The sequence below is a fragment of the Varanus komodoensis genome, unplaced genomic scaffold (assembly GCF_004798865.1).
Source record: "Varanus komodoensis strain SLA01 unplaced genomic scaffold, ASM479886v1 scaffold13_3, whole genome shotgun sequence".
In the NCBI taxonomy this organism is placed as follows: Eukaryota; Metazoa; Chordata; class Lepidosauria; order Squamata; family Varanidae; genus Varanus; species Varanus komodoensis.
In genome coordinates this window covers 3,115,896-3,138,503 of record NW_025335409.1, presented here as the reverse complement: position 1 = coordinate 3,138,503, position 22,608 = coordinate 3,115,896, and the positions used below count along the sequence as shown (strand labels likewise).

Below are 22,608 nucleotides of genomic sequence, written 5' to 3'. Positions count from 1 at the left end.
ACATCTATGAAAAAATGATTGGAATGTCAGGGTTTTATTTCAAAATCCCAGTATATTTGCAACTTTATTTGTCTAACAGAGATCAAAGGGTTTTTCTCAGAAATGCATAGCTGGTGCTGACTAAATAGTAGATGGAAGTTTTGTAGATGCGGCTGTTGCCATATTGCTCACTGGGCACTAGGAAAACTATCCTAAAACTTCCAAACAATAATTACTGCATAGTTGACCTGCCTTGGAGGACATCTTTTGTTGGATCAAAGCTTGGAGTAAATGCATGTTCTCAGGCTCACTGGTGGGTCTCAGGGGATTTGGTTCAAGACCTGCTCAGCCATAAAGTTCACCGGGTGAGTTTGGGCCACTCGGTGACTCTTAGCTTAATCTAACTCACAGGGTTGTTGTGAGGATAAAGTGGGGCAGAGGATCATGAAGAAGGTGAAATATTATTATTACATTTACATCCCAACTATGTTCCTTTTGCAAAGAATCAAAGGTGGCTTACATGTCCCCCACCCCTTTTCCCTTTTATGCTCACAACAACTCTGTGAGGCAAGTTAGCCGCAGAATCAGTGACTGGTCCAAAGTCACCAAGTCAGCTCCATGACTGACAGGGGACTAGTATCTGGATCTCAAAAGTTGTTATCCTAACTGCTAGACTGTAATCAAGTTAATTAGTGAGGACTCCTGGTTGTGTGTACAAAGCCCAGTCACATACATTCTGTAGATATGGAAAGTTTATTTAGTACATTAAACATGTGTGGTGTGTCAGAGTAATTCCACCAGAGATGTTCCCTTTCTCCTTTCTATGTTCATTAAGTATAATGTGTGCATGCCCTTCTATCCACATCAGTGAAACATCAAAGCACAAATCATTTACCTCTCTTGTCTTCACATGCTTACAGTCACTTCCTATCCCTTCTGGAGTCCAACATAAACTCATCATCCTCATCTTCAGACTTCTCTATGGCTTTTTTTCACCTACTGGTCACCTTTGCTCCTCCAACTCTAGCTCCCTCAGCTACCTCTAAAGAACTAAAGAATCTATATTCTTCTCATACCGGAAATTCAGGTGTCTCAGAACTGAATATTGCAGGACTTGTTTCACCTTGATCAAATCCTTGAGCTGGGAAAATTGCTGGGTCCCCCCTCTACCCCCACTCAGCTGTGCCCAAATAAATTCCAGAGGAATGTCAGAAATTATGGTACTGGAATAAATAGACCATTGTTCTGATGACTTCTCTCATTACTATTTGTAAGTGAACTAGGTAGTGAACTAGGTTGCAAACTGAGACATCAGTTCTGGGATGGCCGAATATCCCCCTGAAAATCATGTTTTCAGGGGGATATTCAGAGCTCTTTTCCTGAAAGAGTCAGGGCTCTTTCAGGAAAAGAGCCCTGACTTCTTTTCCTCACTTCTCTGGGAAGCCCTGAAAATCCTGCAGCAGAATGGCAGTTGGCACAGCTCTTGAGAGAGCAAACCCAGACCAAGGCTCTCACTTCAAGGGGTTCTTCCTCAAATTGAGCGTGAGGCATTCTGGGTAAAACAGCCTTGAAGATTGCATGTGCTGCTGTTGAATGCTCTGGTTGCTAGGCAGAAGGGCCACTTGAGCAAAGGCATTGAGGAGAAAGCTGGAGGAGGAGGAAGGATGGCTGTGGTTGGTGGAAAAGTGGAGGGAAGAGTAGAGGAGAAAGAGGAGAAGAGCCAAGAGTTAGGAGAGGAGGAAGATGGGGGTAGCAGGGTGGGAGAAGAGAAGGATGACAAGGGCCCCCAAAACGCATGGAAATGGGCCTGTTCACTGAATGTATGTAAAGCACAATCCATCCAAATGAAGGCGCATGAGAATTGGAGAACAGACCTTCACTAACACACAACTTATTTGACTGCTTACAGAGCACTTACATTTCAAGCATCAGTTACCAAGAAGTCTCAGAAGCACAATGGAGACCCCAAATGCAAAAGATGTTAAAACTAATGCTCACCATTTCCAGTAAGTGTGTGTGCCTGTGTGTGCATGCGTGAGCATGCCATGTCCACCCCAATTTTAACTATAAACATAGCCTAAAAGAGTACACAGGTGGATCTGTCATTTTTGACAAAGTTATGTCAGAGGACTTGGAGAGAATGGAAGTAGAAACAGTGTTATTTTTCATCAAAGGAGGATAAGTCAATACTTTCAGTTTCTCAGAAACCTTTGGCAATATTGGAAAATCCCGGTTAAGCTCCTAAACATTTTACCAAAGGAAATATTTTCCCATTCGTTAAGAAATAACACCTGCAATCTTGTACAAACATCAGCTCAAGGCTGTTCTTTCTTAAAAACTTTCTCAGAAGAGATCCATTTTTCTGACACATGGAAATAATTACCTTTATTCCACTTCTATGCACAACTGTTGAGAAGTTACTGTTATGATAACTGCATGGAGTGTTGTGTTATGGATTGCATATGGAGGTTGGGCTTGTACACAAATGTCAATGGAATGGGAGATACCACACATTTCTACATGCAGTAAATCAGTGCTGAGAACTAAATGCACCAAAACCAGCAGCATATTTTAGCTTAAAGCCAATAACTAAGCCTTAGGAAAGGTATTTCAACCATTCAGAATGGCAAAAACCACACAAAAGCCAGGAAATCATCAAACAATTGGGAGTGCAGCAAGAGGAAAGGGACGCCAACATTTTGGAAATTCCAGGGGCCAAATTATGACCCCCGGAGAGGATTATGACTTCAGGAGAATTGCAGCTGGTGCCCATACCTACACCCCAGCTTGACCCAGAGTGTAATCTATAGACAGTTATCAAAAAGAAAGAGTGTTGCATCATGTCCTATTGATTTCATTAGCTCTTGCGTAACTTGAATGTTCTTTTGCTTGTTCCTAGCCTTTAAACTGGTGTTCTCACAATGTGGTGTCCTTCTACAACCCCCATCAGCCGCAGCCAGCATGGTCAACGGGAAATGGTGATGGGAGCTACCTTATAGTTCACATAGTCTGGAGACCATCAGATCAGGGTGACCTCTTTAAACCCTGGTTTCCTAAGTCTTAAAGGTCACCCACTGGGGATGACTATTTTGCCAAATAAATATAGCGGCAAAATGCAGAATGATATGAATTTGTCTGATTGTATCAACCCTGATTAGTTTTATCCTACATAAAATAGGATTCCTATTTTTATGAGAGTCCAGTTATCTGGGTATTGTGGGTACTTCACGAGCCACTCAGATCAAAGAGATTGTAATGTATTTGTGCACTTTGCAGCCAGATACCTGTTAGCAATAGCTAAGAATAGTCTTTCCAACATGCATTTTCATCTGGATATACTTCAAAATGTAAAGGTTTTGGACAAATTCCAAAACTGGGAAACACTGCTATTTAATTTAATTTAATTTTATTTTATTGTTAGTTGGCTTCCATGTCATTCTCCATGAGCTCAACAAAATTGAGAGGGTTTTGTTTTGTTTTTGTTTTTCAAGGAAAGCAAGGAAGGAGCTATTTTGCTTAGCACTGCAGGATTTTTCAAACCTTTGTGATTCTAATTAAATCACAAAGCCTGTTAAGTACATGAACATCATGAATGTTAAATTAACTATCTCTAGAGCCATTGAGTAGAAATGATGATGTTACTTTAAAAAAAAAGAAAGGAAAAAAAGCACTGAAAGAAAATCAAATCCTGAATTCTTGGGTTTAAAGACATTAAACTATAATAAATTGTGGTAAAGTGATTGGGTGGCTTTTCTGGGTTTAAGATTATATATATATATATATATATATAGAGTCAGAATTGGCGAACTCAGCAATTGAGAGCACATTTCATCTTGATTGCTTTCACTTTACAATTACTTAATTGAATTTCTTTTATCTCTGTCCTTAGCACTGAAATCTTACTAGCTTGCTCCAAGACAACATGATGGATAGTCATATTACTCTCATGCGAATTTGGACTGAAGGTGATGATTTTTCTCTTTGAAAGAAGTGCCACAAACGAAATTGAAAGTCATATTCTATCGGAGGAGAAGAAAAGTGTTTATGGTTTGGACAAAATAATAATAATAATAATACTGACCTAGGGAGCAATAAAAGCATGGCTCATCAACGGAGGCCTTGCTTTTTCATATTCTGCATTTATTTTACATTTTATATCAACCCCAAAGTGGTGATTTGAATGCTAAAGGCACTGCTATCTTGGAATATGACTCATCTGGATAGATCAAGTGCAGAACCTGTAACACCTCATCAACACCTCTATCGTTCAAAAAGCAATCTTCAGAGCTACAATTTTCAAACGTAACTGGAAACACCCTCCCATTGGGAAATACTATGACTGAGCAGTCATGCTTGCACCAATAAGATCTGTGCTTACTTGAATGTGAGCTCAATGCGGGTCAATGGGATTCATTCTGAACCCATGCATGGGCAACAATCTGGGATCCATGCGCAGTCTCTTCCAGAGAGTGTATATGCTTCTATGGTATATGGAGTTCCTTGCCCACTGATTTTCATGGAGAAACACATGTGGATGCAAAAAATGGGGCTGTGTCAGGCTGTCTGTTAGAATCAGGGTGGATTCCATGCCCAGTGGTGGTTTGTACTTGGAGGAAACCTCTGGATCAGGAGATATTCAGTAATCCTACCTGGATAGGACATTGGGACTCAGACCAGTTGTTCCTTCTGGCAAGAACATTAATTTTAGGTGCATTTTCCAGGGACTACAAGGCTCTCTCTTTTGCCTCCCTTACCTCAGAAGGTTGTCACAACCCCTATGCAACCCACCATTAGCTAACTATAAATGTCTGTTATTGGTGAGGATAAAATTGTGGTAAATAAATTAAAGGGCTCTTGCTAGGGTTGCTTGAGAATTTTGTTTTGGTTTGATTTTCATATGAATTTATCAACATTCACAAAATGCTCTTCATTCAAGACAAAAAAAACAAAACACAAAAAAACAAGAAAACAAGAAAACAAAAAAACCCACAAAAAACAAAAAAAAAACAGCAGATTAAAACAGAAAAATGAATGTGGGTGAAACTGAAGCAGACAGATTAGTTCATCCAGTCTCAGAGTTCTGAGTCCTTTGCTCTTGAAAATCAGGAAGGGAATCCCTCTGGATTTAACCATTTGTGGTGCTGAATCAGGGTTGCAATCTCTTTTTTTTTCCCTGACTGGCTTCCTATGTTGAATATCTGCAGGCCATGTGGCAGATGCGTTTGATGCAAGTTCATGGATATCACAGCAATTTAGAGGGCTACTCTATAGTGGCTTAATTTCAGTGATAAAGCTGGGGAAATTATATGTCAGGGAGCAGCACATGGTGAAGAAATCCAGAGTGCATCAAATCTAGCCTAGACCCAGCAAATGAGTTTTCCACGTGAAGTGAACCACTCCATTGTGTTAAGGGGTCTGGTTTTAGCCAGGTCTCAGCTCTGTGATCTGCTTTCAGGGCTGGTTCCTATTAATTTTGAAATAATCAGCTTCACAGGCTACCCATGCTTAGCAACACCGTTTGATACATGCTAAAGTCATCACACATAGCTGAACCTGCCAGATGCACTTCCAGTATTGATACATAACTTTTTCCATAACCATGGAGCCATGGAAGGCTGAGATGATTTGGATACCTGAAACTTGGAACTGAGATGGTCTATTGATCTACAGGCATAGATTATGAACTAAGTAGGAAACACTGCTTAAGATATATGATCCATTCAGTCATACTTTATTCTTTGCTTTATGAATATAAACAAAGATAACAATAAAGGCAGACCGTTGCTAACGGTACTTAAGAAAGAATTTTCATCAGTGGTAGCATCTCTTGCATCTAGGAGAAACCATCAAACTGGACAATGATACATACACCAGATGCAGTACTGTTGAAAGTACTGACCCATGCCTCCTATTAAGTTGTATTGCATGCTTATTAAAGGCATTTTGAATTATTATATTGCACATTGGATCAAATGCTCATGGAATATACCATGCTGCAAAGGATCATCTGGATTTTGCTTGCAATCCTGCTTTTTATGCTTTCTGGGAAATCTTTGCAAGAATGAAGGCCAGAAATGTCTAAATCTTTATCCTGTGCACAATACTACTTTTCCTGTGCTCTTTCTGGACTTGGCACTGAATGCAGCAAGCACATAACTCTGCTTCAGCATGTAATCCATATGGGTGGAACACAGAGTTCTCCTGAGGCTGACTCCACAAATTGTCTAATATCCAAGCCAATATCCAAAAACCCATCATTTTCTGAAGGTGCACAAAACATAGGCCAAACAGAGGCTATTCTAAACTATTTTCTGAGGTACTATATGACACATTCATCAGCTCACCCAGTGCATAAGACAGGTTGCCCCCATGTCACTGGAAACCTCTATCTCTGCTAGGCAGACTGGTGGTGGGGTCCTGAGCTTGCTTCTCAGAGGTGGCTGCCACAGGGAGGAGCTGAAAACAGCTTCTAGATGGGCATCTGCTGCATGCATAGAAGCCCAAAGACATCACTTTGCAGATTGCCTTTGTTACGAGCAAGAAAGAGTTCATGACAAGTGCAACTTAATATTAAACAACCCCTGTGTTCGTGCTCTCATCTCCCTCAGGGACAGAAATAACCACACGTGACAGATGTTGGTCACATCATTGCATTCACTTCTGGAAGGCACTTTGGCATTGTGTTTGGGTTCCTATTTCTCACCCGTCAAACTTGTCACATTAGGCATTCTTCTACTCTAGCAAGGCAAAACAAACACCCAGAAACACTAGCTCGTGTGTCGTGTACACACAAGCGGAAATGTTTCCAGATAGTTTTTCTGGCGCATTTGTTGAGCAACTGTCTCTAGTAACCATGTTCCATACTGAGGTGCTCATTTTCAATTAGTGTTTTGCGTTTTCCACCATCTAAGTGTTTTCACTACACAGGTGTGATGGATGGAGCCAGTTTTCATCTTATGAGCTGCTTTGTGCCCAATAGGAAATTCTGGACTTTTATAACAACAAGCTGGTTTTTTAAGATGTATGAGATGAACCAGATGAACAAGAGGCCACTTACGTGAAATTCAAAAAGGCTAATGAAATGGAGTCAGCTATAGCCCTATTAGCAACTGATATTTTTATAGCCACTTATGTTGTTAGCAGTGACACTAGTTACTACATAGCTGCAATTACATCATGAATTCTGGCACTCTGCTAGCTGTGTGGCATTCATTTTCTCCTAAGATGCTCCTCCTATGAAGAGGTTCTGTGTACATAATAGAAAGTTTCTATGTCTTGTGGTCATGGAGAGACATCTGGAAATGATACCTACACTTGTTTCACACCTATCTTCATACCATGTGGCATAAATACTTGTTTTTAAAAACAGAACAAATGAAAGTGGTAACTTTCAGGCCTTCACACTTTTGCCCCAGATAATTGGTCATGAAAGGAACCTTAGCACTTCATTAGACTAGTAGTTTTTATTCCTCTTATAGTTTTGCAGAATTGGCATTAGGTATGGTGATGCTTCCAGGTGATTGTGTGAGAAAATAAGAAGTCATGGATGTTGGGCGTAATATACGAGCAGTGTACTCCAGAGACTAATTCTGTGGAATTATTAATAGAAAAGTAGCTTTAGAAAATGTAGAACACAGCATGTTGCGTGTCCATCTGGGCAGCCCAAAGTGCACTCTAGCTATGGATGGTCACAGACATGATTAATTGTTGTTGTTAGTCGTGAGGTCGTGTCTGACCCATCGCGACCCCATGGACAACATTCCTCCAGGCCTTCCTGTCCTCCACCACCCCCAGGAGTCCACTTAAGCTCACACCAACTGCTTCAGTGACTCCATCTAGCCACCTCATCCTCTGCCGACCCCGTCTTCTTTTGCCATCAACTGTTCCCAGCATTAGACTCTTCTCCAGGGAGTCCTTCCTTCTCATTAGGTGGCCAAAGTATTTGAGTTTCATCTTCAGCATCTGGCCTTCTAAAGAACAGTCAGGGTTGATCTCCTCTAGGACTGACCAGTTTGATCACCTTGTGATCCAAGGGACTCGCAGGAGTCTCCTCCAGCACCACAATTTGAAGGCCTCAATCCTTTGGCGCTCAGCCTTCCTTATGGTCCAGCTTTCACAGCCATACGTTGCAATTGGGAAAACCATAGCCTTAACTATACGCACTTTTGTTGGCAGGGTGATGTCTCTGCTTTTTAGTATGCTGTCTAGAGTTGCCATAGCTTTCCTCCCTAGGAGCAAGTGTCTTTTAATTTCTTGGCTGCAGTCCCCATCTGCGGTGATCTTGGAGCCCAGGAAAATAAAATCTGCCACTAGACATGATCAATAGAGACCCCAAATGACTGCAATGCCTTTTTTCCAATTGGGATAACTTAAGGCCAATTGGGACTTTCTGCATACATACAATTGATGTGCAGAGGGAGCAGCTTTGAGTCCCATTAGCTGTTCCTAAACATGGCCACTTCCCAAAGGCCTTACTCCCACCTTGAATCTAACTAGGATGATGTATGGACTACTCCCAAACAGTTGATCACATGTCCATTATCATAGTAGGGCTTCCCTTACCATTGAGAGGAATACCTCCTCTGTAGACTATACACCATTGGAGAATTCTAGCCATCCTCAGATGACTTCAAAGAAGTTAATCCTCTTAGTGAAAAAGAATGAGGAAAATAATATAATACGCACATTAGAAAGACTGTGTAAGTAGTACATAAATAAAGCTCCTCAGAAGTACCTGGAGCAGCTCATTTTCTGGTGAGAGAACAATTTGCTATGGGGGTGAGATTGTGAGAAGTGATGGTGTAGCTCAACATCCACCTACTGAACTGGCCTAGCAGTAAGTTCTCTTGCTATAGTTCACAGGTGAGTAACACATGGCCCATGGACTGCATGTGGCCCTCAGTGCCCCTACACACATCATCACACAACTTAAATGTGTGGCATCATCATCATCATCTTTATCACTGGTTTGTTTTTGAAAAGAAACCAAACTGGGCCATTGAACTTCTCTGGAGCAGTTTTTTGTTCAGTGATGGAGGCAGACAGGCCAATGTTTTGTTGGTGCCATCACCAAATTCAATGGCACAATGTCAATAGGAAAAGTGTCTCATGGGGAGGTTCAGGGCATCAAAAGTGGGTCCTGGAATGCAGATTTGCATACCAGCTATGGATAGATTGCCTCCAGACCATGCTTTAACTCTTGTTGCTACCTGGGACGAGGAATGAGTGGGGAGATCAAACTTGGCTAAAGAGATCTCCAGATCCTGATCCCTACCCTAAGGTTATTGACATTCTTTCTCTGGGGCATAGTCAAATTCTGATATCATGAATGCTAAATGCAATTTATATTCACTTCCCCCCCCACCCTCCTCCATAAGAGTCATCCTCAGGGGGTGGAATTAAGTTGCAATAGGATCAATATAATGTTACTTTCTAAAGGCTTATTTCTGTAGATCTCCTGTAAAGTTCAGAAGAATAATTTTTGACATAGAAGAGGTGCTTTATTTTTCTTTTTGATGGGGGAAGGTGCCTTATGAGAAATTTTGGTATTGAAGTGCAAGACTTAATGAACTATTTGTAACTAATTAGATGCCCCCCTTTTAAGTGAAGAAGTCCTAATCAATGCTCTGCACAAGGTCAGGTCAATGGTAGGCTATCAAGAAATGATCCTTTAAAACTTCCTAATCCTAGCTTTTCAAGAAGCTCTCAATGGATGCATTACCACTGAAAACATAATTTGGAAGAGGCTGGAAACCTTCCAAAGTTCAATATTCTGCACAGTTGCAAGGTTAAAAAAATGGATGCTTCTTTGATAAAGCATTCTGGATCAACTTTAATAAACAAATGAACAGAAGGCTTATAATGATAAGTCATGTTGAGGACAAAATATTTTTGAAAGAGAGGTATTCCTGCAGAGAACTTTGGAAGGTACAGTGAGTGGCATCAGTCTCTTTCTGCTCCAATTGGAAAATGATAAATCAAAAGAGGCTAGTGTAGGATGCTTTCTACTTTCAGTCCTAGTGGTTCAGTTTTTCAGTGGCTTGCATTAACCCAGGTTTGCTTAACTTGGGTTTATTTCTGGAAACTGTCCAGTTAACTTGTTCCCAGTGAGTGAGTTGTCCTTATAAAGAAGTCACTTTATGCGGCAAGAAAGTTGGCTCTAGGTTTGAGCCAACTTCAGCACACTGTACTTTCCTATGTGGATAAGGCACAAAACCCTTCAGTTTTAAAAATGGTATAAGTGTGTTTTTCAGTCTTTGCCCTGATGCTGGGTTTTTACTGGCTTTATTATATTATTAAAATTTCTTGTGCTTCCATATTTTATGTTTTTTTGTTTTGTAAATTGTGCAAAGCACTTCTGCTAACACATAGCAGTTAGAGAAATGACATAAAGATGAACATTAAGCAAGAAGCAAGCAAGCAGATCATGCAGGGGTTTTTCCGGCAATGCAAGGAGCAGTGGGCCATTGACCAGATAGCTGGAAATCACCATATAATTTCCCATGATGACCGATGTATGTCAATTCCAGGCAGTGGGAGTTAATTAAAAGCAACACCCAAGTCCAGAGTCTGCCCGGCATTCACTTTTAAAAGCAGGGTGGGCTTGATTGCTTAGAAATGGTGGCCTTAGAGATGGTGAGAATTTTCATGGTGACCTTAGGCATGAGTGAGAATTTCAGGTCATTCTGGGTTTGATAAGACATTTATAAAGTTCTCCATACCCAAGACAAAAAACAGTTAAGATTTAAGGCTTTCGGATGTTAGAGAAATCTGACAGATTTTCCATTCAGGCCAAAGGCATGAAGTGCTTTGCATTCTGTGTATTCAACAAATACTGAGATACTGAATCAGTGTTGCCACTTCCTTTTCTTCTTTCTTGCCTACAAGGTAGACAAGTACAACATCATCCTCTTCTTGCTGAGAACAGCTGTACCTTTGGAATTTAGCTGGTGCAGATGGGTGAGAATTGTGTTTCAGTTCATTTTTTAAGGTAAGGTTTTAGCAAAATTTGTAAAGTTCTTCCTGTTTGGAAGACATGGAACTTGAGATTTAAAAAGAAGAACGGGAAAAAGGAAGCTGAGAAATCCATCTCTCTCTGGATGTGTTCTGCTGAGGTGCCCTGGTGTGCTGTTTGATGCCACTTGTATCTCCACTGAGATGGTGTAGGAAGATCCCCCAAATGGAGTACCTCACCTTTCAAGGAACTGCAACTCTAACCAAGAGGGATTGAACACAAATATTCACTTAACTCCTGTTTTGTAGGGTGATGGATGAAACTTAAAATTGCAATGGCATTCCATGTGTATCTACTGACTGAACTCCTCAATGGGTCTTTTCTACTGTTGAGTATTCTACAGATGTGAACCTTCCTGTATATAAAACCACTATGCAGTTATATCCTAAAGAGCACTTCACATATGATGTAAAGTTCACATTTTACAAATTGCCCAAATCTTTCAGAAATCGTAGAAAGGTAAGAATATCTGATGCATCATACACCATCAGACAATTGAATTTCAAGTGGATTTTGCTGTATGATCCTTCAAAAACCCTTCTGATTTTGCATTCCGGCTTGTTTAGCTAACAACTTTGTTTAAAGCAAAGGCACACATATTAGGAAACTTTTGATGACTGAAAGCATTTCTACTTTATCTCATGCTTCATTTTACAACATATATTTCTGTGGTTCATTCACAAAACCACAAATGCCATTGAACCTCATGCTGTCCAACTTGTTTGATGCAACTTGACCATTGATGTTTTAGGTATCATTAAAAACACTTGGCATGTTGAAACCTGCCACCAGCTTTGAAGTTCTTCTGGTACATGGCCAGCTACTGAAAGATTTTCTAATTCAAACTAGTTAGGTGGAAATCCTTTGACAGTTTTATGAATCTTGTTGAAGGCATTAGCTATTTCTTTAGATTTTTAGACTGCTCTGATGCCTTCAGCAGGATTCATCACCTAATGCCTTCCAGTTGTTTTAGACTACAAATCCCAGCATTCTTTACCATTAACTTTGCTGGCTATGGTTGGAATTGAAGTCCTAAACATCAGGAGTGTTCCAGCTTGTTTCAGGCTTCCTTTTAAGGCATAATAACATCTTTTAGCACAGGGAATATAGTTAGAAATATATAGCCAAGATACAACACCACAACTTCCACTTCCTCAATAATATGTCTGGCTACAGCTTTCCTGAAAGTCAAATACAATGGCCCTGCATCACAGCGATGAGGTTCTGAAACTTTGGGATGGTGCACACAGAGTGACCATTACATCAGAGATATTTTAATTCCATCCCTCTGGTACCACCATAACAAGGCTATTTTTCTACCCTTCTGTGTCAGCTGTCTTCTGTTGCATGTTATTATTGTGTGTTGGGATAAGGGGCGTTTCTTCATACCACCTCCAACTTTCAAAACTCCAGCTTCCAACACACAAGCTTATAAAATGTCCATGATTCAGTGGAAGACCACATGCTTTGCAAAAATGAGATTACAGGTTTAGTCCCAGTGCCTCCAGTTAGAATCAAAAGCAAAACAAAATCTTATGAAACACTGATGACAGACTTGCCTTGTGCATTCAAGAAATTATATACTCCAGACTTAATATTTCAATGAAGGGTCTCTAGATAAGGGGTGCTGTCCCTCAGTAAGCCTAGGGCCCAAATTCAATTGCAGAGAAGTTCATGGGGCCCACATTCTAAGGGTGGGTAGAGTCAAAACAAAGGGGGTGTCACCATCTGAGGAACCTGGAGGAGCAGGAACAGGTTGGCATGCCAGGCAGGCCTGACTTGACCCATGGGCTGGCGATTCAGCACTTCTGCTTTAGATTGTCATGTGCTTACCTCAGAAGATGGGAAGCTAGCCCTGCTGCATTTGCAAGCCCTCCTGCTTATTCTCTTTACTGGGGCCCTGGACATCTATGGCAGAGTCCTGTCTGGACTACTGCCCTTATTGAGTCACTGACAGTTACAGTGCTGCAGTATACATTAATGATAACATACGGCAATCCCATGCCTTATAGCAAGAAGTCCAGAGGAAGACCATTGAAAGAGTCCAGATCGCCTGTTTCCAGTTAAATAATCAGGGCTGAAACAGATTTCTGGCTGGAGACCCTACTTGAATACCACCAGTCATTCATTTGAAAATGTGATTGATCAATCTATTGAATATATATACCACCCAACTGGCAGATACCCTTGGGGTAGTTTACCATAATAACAAGAAAATTTGTTAAGTGCAATAATAACAAAAAGAAGGAACACAACAATAAAATGCCAAAACATTACAATATCAAACCTTTAAAATATTAGAGAGACCGTGGTATAGTTAACAATCAAAGCAATAGATAAATTATTACATGCCTGCTAAAAGAAAAAGGCCTGAACCTGGAGTCTAATGTATACAGGGAAGATACCAGGCAGATCTACCTGGGAAGGACATTCTGCAGTCTGGAAGCCACACCAGGGAAGTCTTCTCTGGTAGCTGCCCGTCACACCATTGTTGACAGCAACGCTCAGGGAACAGCCCCTAAAGGCTCTAAACGGCTTAGGACCTGGCTACTTAAAGGACTGCCTTCTCCTGCATAGACCTGCCTGACCACTAAGATCTGCGCAGGAGGTCCTTCTAGAGGAGGCATCCCTCAAAATGGTTATAGGACTGGCAAAAAGAAGAGCTTCTAGGTGGCTGCACCCCACTTACGGAATGAGATCTGTAGAGAAATTTGCCTGGTGCCAACATTACTCTCTTTCTGGCACCAGGCAAAAACGTTTCTCTTTTCTAGGTATTTTAATCATTAAAAATTTAACAACTAGTTTAATGTTTATATTAATTGTCCATTTAGGTTCTCCCCCATGGTCTTAGTACTTTATCATAATGACCTATTTATTGTTGTTGAGATACTATGAGTAACTATTTAATGTTTTTATTGTATTGAATCATTTCTATTGTTGTAATGAGTATGTTATTTTTAAATATTGTAAGCCACCCAGAGACTCCATTAGGAGCAGGGGGTGGCTTATAAAAGTAAAAATAAATAAATGGATAAAGGTGATCTTACCGATTGGGCAGGAACATATGGGGAAAGGTATCCTTTCAAGATGAGTGGTTCGAAGCCAGTTAGGGCTTTAGACATGAATTGGGCCCAGAAACTGGCAACCAATGCCATTTACATGGCACTGGAGTAATATGTTCAAAATGGCCAACCCTGGTAAACACTACTGAATTCTGTACTAACTAAAGTTGCCAGGCCATCCTCAAAGGTAGTCCCACATCTGAAGCATTGCAATAATCCAGGTGGGAGATGTACAGTTACCTGGGTATGGACAAGTATAGCCAGGCTGTCTCTGTGCAGGTAGGCTTAAAAATACAACTGCTCTAAGTTCCCAAGTGCAGCAATGCATCCTTCTCCCCACCACTTTTGATTTTATACTTTGGTGCCTAAATAGTAATGCAACATGGGGAAAAGGTACCATCCTTAATAAAAACTCTGGTGACGGGGGACTTCCCTTGTGTTCTCCGACTCAAAAGAGTGTGGCTAACTTGCTGCTCAAGCTGGAAAAGCTACTCGCAGTTGAAATTTTCTCTGGTCTGAGGACTTTTTCATGGCTCTTCTCCCAGGTTCTGTGGAAGCAACCACCATGTTCTGATCTTCAAGGAGCTTTGAGTGCATTCTTTGCTCTGGGAAGCTTTCAGATCATCTGCCATGTGCATGTAGGTGCATGCACATGGAGCAAATCCTATTTAGCATCACTTGCCCTAGAGCATGACTGGGTTTTCCTGATTATTGCCTCTAATAGCTCATTATCAAGGCCACCAAGTAATGAAGAAAGAGTTAACGAAATGTTCCTTCTGATGAGCATACTGAAAAGTACTTTGTTTCATGGGCTTTCAGAGGCTAGATGGGTTTCATTCTCCTCTGTTTCACTTTTAAAACTTCCTGGCTTTTCTTTCACAAATCACAAGTTTGTCTCCTTCCGGAAAAGCTTTGCCTTTGTTTTGGTGACCTGCATTCGTTAGTCTCCTAATTAGCACGCAGCACCGGCATCTATTCTCCTGAAAATGGCTGGACTGCCTTGAGATCCAAACATAAAACCGGAAACATTTTGGCAAAAGCCTGGAGTAAACAAAAGCAGAGCACTGAGAAGCTCGTTTAAGCAAATTGTGTGTGTGTGTTTTCAGTGTGGCTTCTTGTAAAATCTCTAGTCCAGCAGCTCATAGAATAAATTAATCACAACACTTGTTTTAATGTAATTATTCATGAGTTCACTGTTAAACTCATGAATAGTTGCATTAAGACAAGTGGTTGACATTCTGAAAGGGCAATCTTTTCTATTCCATACGTGTGTGTGTGTGTGTGTGTGTGTGTGTTCAACATATTTCAACATATACATACATACATATATGTATGTTTTCAAAAATATATGTTTTCAAGGTTTATTTAGATATTCTTATTGTGGGTTTTCACATGCTGATGAATTGAGCAGAAATCTGAATGAATGAATGAACAAATAAACAAACTGTTATTCAGCTTTCTAAGCACATCCTCTTTGAACGCTGTAAAGATGGTCAAGCAGGTCTCTAGAATGGGATGATGAAGACTCCTGTGTTAGTTAATTGCTTCAGCAGGAGGTGTTTTTGTAGAACATTTCAGATCATGGCAGTTCAGTGAAAAACTCGAGCTTATCCCAAAACCTCTTACTGCATCAAATAACCTGAATTAGATTTGTGATTGTCACCATACAGCATGACAGGATCCGATAGTTCTGATACCATTGTTCTCATGCTGAATTGATGTGCCATTTCTTCCAAATCTGCTTGCCTATATGGTGTTATCAAGAGGAAAGAAGACCTGCTTTGAAAACGCTGGGACCATGGAATAGCACTTGCACAGCCACAAGTGAGGTGAGGGAGAAGCTGGTGAATATTTTGGCATTCAGGAAACACCGTTTTCCATTATTCAGTTGTGCTACTTGTGCTGATGTTTGCCTGTCCAAAGGACCAGACATCAGTGATGGCCCTGTGTCTTTTTTTAGCTGCATGACTATGAGATGGTGGAGACAGGAGAAATCATACCTTGCCATTGTCCTGTCCTAGTAAATCAGAGCCTACAAGTGGCTCACAGGGATACGGATCCAGCAAGTTTTCTGAAACAGAAAGGGAAGGCAGGCATAATTCACTGAAGCTGGAGCTTCTGCAGACAAGGGCAGTCGATCTTTGGGAGCCCAGGGAGCAAATGACACTTTGCCACATGGGGACAATCTCAGTGGAGCCCTTTTGTGCTTCCTGATCTTGCCTGCAGCTCTCAGGCTACACGCCCTGTTGGTAAGTAGAGTTTGGAACCACAACATCTGAGAGAAAGCCTCTCCTAGTCTGAACCTACCTGTACAGTCCAATTAGTGAGGCTCAGAGGATGGTATAAATGGAGACAGCCTTCTCAGTGGTTGACTGACTGTAGACTGCGCTCCCTCGGTAAGGCCCACCTGGTGCCAACATTATCATCTTTTTAGTGCCTGCTTAACATGCTCCTCAACACACAGACATTTGACTGTATATGGCGAGCTCTTTAATGTACCAGTTGAATTCTTGTCCCTAATATTTTAGATGTTTTATGGGGTGATAGCATTTTAGTGAATACTTCTTTTTATCTGTTTTAAATCTGGTATGTTTGAAAAAGGCATCTAAGAAACCTAACACATAAAATTAACTATGACAGCAAGTTAAAGGGGCAGCCTTCAGGCCTAGAGCTTGGCATTCTGATCCCTTCATGTGCTCAACTATGGCAGAGTGTGAGACCCCATTGAACTAAGTATCTCAGCCCCTTGATGGAACTTGTCTGTGGGTGCCAGACACAGGAGTCTTGAGCCTAGAAGTGCAGGCGCAGCACCTCTTCAGTAAGTGCAGATCAGTGTAGTACTTTCCAACTGGTAGCTGAACAAGAAGAAAATCTGCCCTATTATTTACTGCATTTGTACAGGGACCATTTGACACACAGCAAATTGTTTTTGGATTTCAGTTTTCTGTTTCTATGGCATTGTTGGCTTGAGCTGTAGATGAAGAGGTATGACTTACCAGACAAAGGAAGCTTTGATTGGTGTTTGGCTAACATGGACCACAATTAACATTCTGAACAATGTATTCTTTGTTTCCCTAAATCTTTGAAATTTTTGTATGGTGACAGGTTATAACATGCCCTGGGCAAGAGTAGTGCTAAATGCCGTAAGCTAAAATTTGTTTAGTCAACTGGTTTGGAACAGAAAAGCAGAAACAATCTGTTTCTCTGTTGTAAAATTTCATGGAGGGCCAAACAAGATGTTTTGAGACTCAGAGATACTCCTTTCTGTGCCCCTTTTCTCTTCGTTGCTTATTTATTTGACATACCTATAAATTGCCCCTCCACCTGCTGTTCTGATATCTAATGCACCTAGAAGATGCTTCACCTTGTTCATAGAAACTAACAATTGATCTCACACCTGCATTATTTGAGCTGCAAATCAGAACAAATAAAACACAGATCATAGTTCTGGTACTTCTGCAATAGATATAACTATATATATATAAATCTGAAACTGTTCTAGAAATGCTTTCCATATCTTGTCTTCTTATTTTCCTAACCTATCTTCCTACCTATCTTTAGCAGCCAGTTCATTTTGCATGGTCCCTTTCAAGATGCACTAGGGTAGGAAAGTCTTCACATCACTGCTGTGCTGAAGTTGCATCCCAATGGTGCTGATGCCAAAAGTCTCAGTTATGGCACAAATGATGATATTTCAGCAATTCCCTGATGTTGCTATTGCACGACTCTGCAGTATAAAATACAGCGAGACCTAGTCATGGTTTCAGTTTCATTTCAAAGGCTGGAAATCTATTAATGCTAATTACTCTGAAATATATCCAAAGTGGAACCAGGTACTTTTCCCTGCCTTTCAAGAATCCGTATAATTCAGCTGCCAGGCAGCATAGGTGCCTGCCTGAAATGGATCGTTGCTCTAATTTCTGTAGCTTTCTCTTGCGTAAGCATTCAAAACATGTATAGGGCTATTAATATGGGTGGTGCTATCAACATCCCATATGAACATATGAAAAGAAATATGCAATAGCAAATTAATCAGATAGGTATTTCTCCAAACAGCCACTTCTTCTATTATTTGAAGGCTAATTGCTGGAGATTCTGTCTCTTCTTAATAAATATTATTGATTGGTTTATTTCTGATTTCATTTTAACCAGAAGAAATGACTTATGAGAGTACTAATCATCTATGGAATATTAAGCGATAAGCATTTAGACTGTTTGTTCAAGGTACCCCAGATCTTTTATTGATTCACTTCATAACAACTGAAAAATGGGAGGAGACCAAAGATTATTTCCTCAGGTTTGAATGTTGCGAACCTCTTTATCCATGACCTAGAGGAGGGGGTAACCAGTCTGCTGACCAAATTCACAGATGATACCAAAGAGGGGGTGGTGGCCACACCTGGGTAGCAGGTTCTCCAGATCCAAAAGGATCTGGACAGACTGTGGTAGTAGGTGGGGGACAACAGGAGGGCATTCAATGTGGATAAGTGCAAGGTCTTGCACTTGGGGCTCAGAAATAGGTGCCATAGGTACAGGATGGAGGACAAGTGGCTGGAGAACAGCATTTGTGAAAGGGATCTTGGGGTACTTGTCAATAGCAGGTTAAACATAAGCCAGCAGTGTGATGTGGTGGTTAAGAAGGTGAATGTCACCCTTGGTTGTATAGCCATTAGTGTGGCCTCCAGATCAAGAGAGGTGTTAGTACTGCTCTATAAGACTCTGGTGCACCTACAACTGGAATAATGTGTTCAATTCTAGACTTTGCATTATAATAGAGACATAGCTAGGTTAGAATCAGTTCATCACTGGGTCACAAGGATAGTAGCCAGATTGGGTGGGAAGACATATACAATGAGATTGGGGGAGCAGGATCTTTTCAGCCTGGAGAAGAGGAGACTAAGAGGGAATCTTATAACAACAAATAGATATGTGAAGGGGTGTCACATGGTAGAGGGTTGCAACCTGTTTTCCCCTACAGTGGAGGAAAGGATGTGACAAAGCTCAAGGAAGCAAGTTTCAGGTTGAATGTTAGGAAGTACTTCCTAACAATGAGGACCCATAGGATATGGAATGAGCTTCCATAGGAGGTAGTGGAGTCCCCATCAGTGAGGGTGTTCAAGGAAAGATTGGCCAACCACATGTTGAGTATTAAAAGAATGGAGCTGGCTGGGGCTGGGGCTTGGACTAGAGAGCATGGGAGGCCCCTTCTGACTTGCTATGTGTCTATGTTTCAATCCTACTGCACTGAGAAGAGTCAGATGGAGGTTCTTGTTGCTGTTGTGTGTGATCAAGTCATCTCTGCTTTATGGCAATTCTTTGAATGAAAGCACTCCAAACTGTCCTTTCCATGGCAAACCTGCTCAGCTCTTGTAAATTCAAGACTGTATCTTCTTTTATGGAGTTAATCCAGCTCATATTTGGTCTTCCTTTTCTTTTTTCACCTTCAATTTTCCCTGGCGTGATTGTTTTCTCCTGGGAGTTTTACCTTCTCATGATGTGCTCAAAGTATGACAGCTTTGTCATTTTTTCTTCTAGGGAACACTCAAGCTTGATTTGATCTAGGACCTACTTGTTTGTCTTTCTGTTGGTCCCGGGTATTCACAAAGCTTTCCTTCAGCACCATGTTTCAAGGCTGATTGATCCCAAAGAAATATTAGGTGACATCTAGTTCAGTTGTACTGCCTGATCTCCTTCACACAACCATAGAAGAGTCAAATTCAGGCACTTAATACCTGCTGGAACTTGCAGATATTAGATGTTAAGTCTCTGTGTCAGATTGTAGTGTCAGATCATGGAACCTTATTCTGCTATGTTTTGCATTGGCTGTGGACTGGCAACAATCTTTCTAAAATGGAGTGTTGAACTTTTTTCAGCTTGAGCAATGAATTCAAATTTGGAAAAATTTCTGGGGGGCTAAGTTCAGTGATGGACAAGGCTGGCAGTAAAAGGAAATGGACCAGATACCAGCATGTTATGCTAATGATGTTCCCACTTCCAGTAAATAAACCTTAGGAAATACATTTCTCCCTTTCTATGATGAAGACATTGTACAAAACCTGGGAAGCCACCGAACAGGTGATGGTTAGGGGAGAGATGATGGGGCCAGTGGAAAGGGGCATAGCCATCTAGAGAACCTCGGAGTACCAGATTGGAGGGTAGGGTGGACTTGGCCCAAAGGCTTGAGGTCTGAATTCCTCAACACCTCTTCTGTAAGAGAGATACAGAAGCTCTTTCAGTCCTGGGTCTGAATTCTATTTTGAGAGAACTTTCAAGGCCACATTTTCAGTGGGTTCTCCAGATTGCCTACAGTTTAAAAAAGTGGGGGGGAACAGTGGGGATAGCATCACTGTCAAGTCCCATATCTGATCCCTGGAGCCCTCTGGCAATTCTGCTCTTCCTCTGTTCTTTTGCTGTGCTTCCCAAAGATTTAGTCAGTGAGGCATGTGGAGCAGCATGCTATTTTGCCATGTAGGGTTCCTCTGGGCAGTTGTGTAGACTGGGCCCAGGGGGACAGGGGAAGTGAATGGGCTACAGATGCAGTGGTGAGGAGAAGGTGGCGGGTCCTCAAAGGCCTAATCCAGAGTCATCTGTACAGGCCTTGTTGTCCAGCTACCCTTCTTATTCCTTGGATCTGAAGGGAACACTTCCAGAATTAAAATCAGATACCCCCAGACTCTTGAAAAGATGGAGCAAGAGATTGAAGAAAGAAAGCCTTTCCCTTGGCATGGTTCCCTCAGGGCTTCAGGGCCTCAGAAATAACATCATGCCAAGGCGGAGAATTTGTTAAGCAGCAACAAATCTCTTGACATAACACCCACCAGCAGCTCTGAAACATACCTAAGAAATACCACATGGCAAGTGGGCGAAGGGTGAGGGGAGAAGAAACAATGCATCATTACAATGCTTGCATATTTATGATATGCACAGATCTGCATGCACCATCATAATTGTGCCTTATACATAAAATGACTCCATGTTATGTGCTGGGAGAAGCTTGCCATTTGCTGCTGTTCCTCACCTGAAATATTATGATGAAGGGAGAGGTGAAGAGCAGAATTACAATCTTGAAGGGCAATCCTGTATGTGCTTATATTGAGAAATACAGGCCTTGTTCCCTGCCTAATCTTCTCGTGTCTTGTGTTTGAAGGAAAGCCTTACAGAAGTCTTGATGCTTGGTGGAAGTTGCTGATGGAAGGGGCTGGACTCTATAGTGCATATTTCATGTAGAGAGCATGGAAAACCCTCCTAAACACCGGAAGAGGAGCAAATTTTTAGAAATAGTGGTCAAGTTATAGGGTTCTGGTGGCGGTGGCTTCTTTACTAATGCTAACCATTTACAAGGTGGCCAAAGACTAATTTTCTTCCCCCGTCATTTAAAAAGCCAAGGCACTCCAATCAATGGCAAACTATATGGAGTAGCTTTGCTAATACCAGGGCTCATTTCAAAGATCTTATTTGATTAACTGCATTTCTAGGCCACCCATTAGCCAAAGCTTCCTGGGAAGGTTCAAAAATCAAAAACCATTCAAAATACATTTAGGACATAAGAAGCCACCTATGTCCAAATATATGAAGAGAGAGCAAACATATGCACATACACGTTTCTAAACAATTTTAAACAATCGGTGATAATAAAAATCCAGTGCCTGGTTAAAACCTCATCATATCCTGCTGATTGACTGAGAGAAAAAGGAAGGTTTTAAGCTGGCACTGAAAAGTTAACCAGGGTGGCACCAGGCAGGTCTTGCTGGGGAAATTGTGCCATAATTGGGGGACACCACCAAGAAGCCTCTTTCTCTTGGAGAGGAATCCTTAGATAATGAATGGAGTGTTTCATGGGAAAGCTCATGCTGGAAGATGCTCTCTGTCAGGTATTGGGGCCAAAATGGGGGTCAAAAATGCCCCCCCCACTGGCCCCTATTTTCAAAGCATGCCAGTAATGGGGCTGCCAAGCACATTTCACCACTGCTCAGAGCAACATTAGACTGCTTTTAAAGAAGTGGGCAGAAAATGCAATCTTCAATCAACTCAAACTGGATTAGAAAGTGCCCATAAAGGTGTTTTTCCCCTACTCTGTTTCCAGGTAAATCTATACAAGATTACAGTCTTCAGACTCTGAATGCATAAAATGTTTGAATAATCATGCATAAGATAGTGCTGTCAATCACTTTTCATTTTACGCCCATATAATGCCCAAGGGATAGAGCAAAAATAGGAATCTAAATCAATACATCAATTAAAAAAAACACATAAATATGACTTTATATTGATTCATCCAGAAGAGATGTGCCCTTCCATTTTCAGGATCACTTTCTGGACTAATCACCTGGGATGCATGCTTGTTTCAGAATGAATTAAACACACACACACACACACGGGGGGGGGGGGCACATTTGGCTTGGTATTCATTTGCTCCAAAAATGGATGAACCGATCTCCAGCTGAATGACAAATAGGTGTCCTCCTCATTCCTTCAAAGGTCATTTCAGCTGGGGAAAATGTAAACATTGCACTCAACAGCTGTGAGCGCTGTTCTTTGGCCAGCATATAGCTG

The 22,608-nt window shown here is 41.3% G+C and overlaps 1 long non-coding RNA gene across 2 annotated transcripts in view; it reads left to right on the top strand.

Moving 5' to 3' along the window:
• The window catches only part of LOC123020073, a 177,607-nt gene that overhangs the window by 61,743 nt on the left and 93,256 nt on the right, over window positions 1-22,608 (top strand). The window contains exon 3 of one of the 2 annotated variants that reach the window (XR_006414020.1): window positions 10,867-15,511. The exons of the other annotated variant lie outside the window; for it this stretch is intronic. This is a non-coding gene — a long non-coding RNA (uncharacterized LOC123020073). Of the gene's footprint in view, window positions 1-10,866; window positions 15,512-22,608 lie in introns of those variants that run through there. 2 annotated transcript variants of the gene reach the window in all.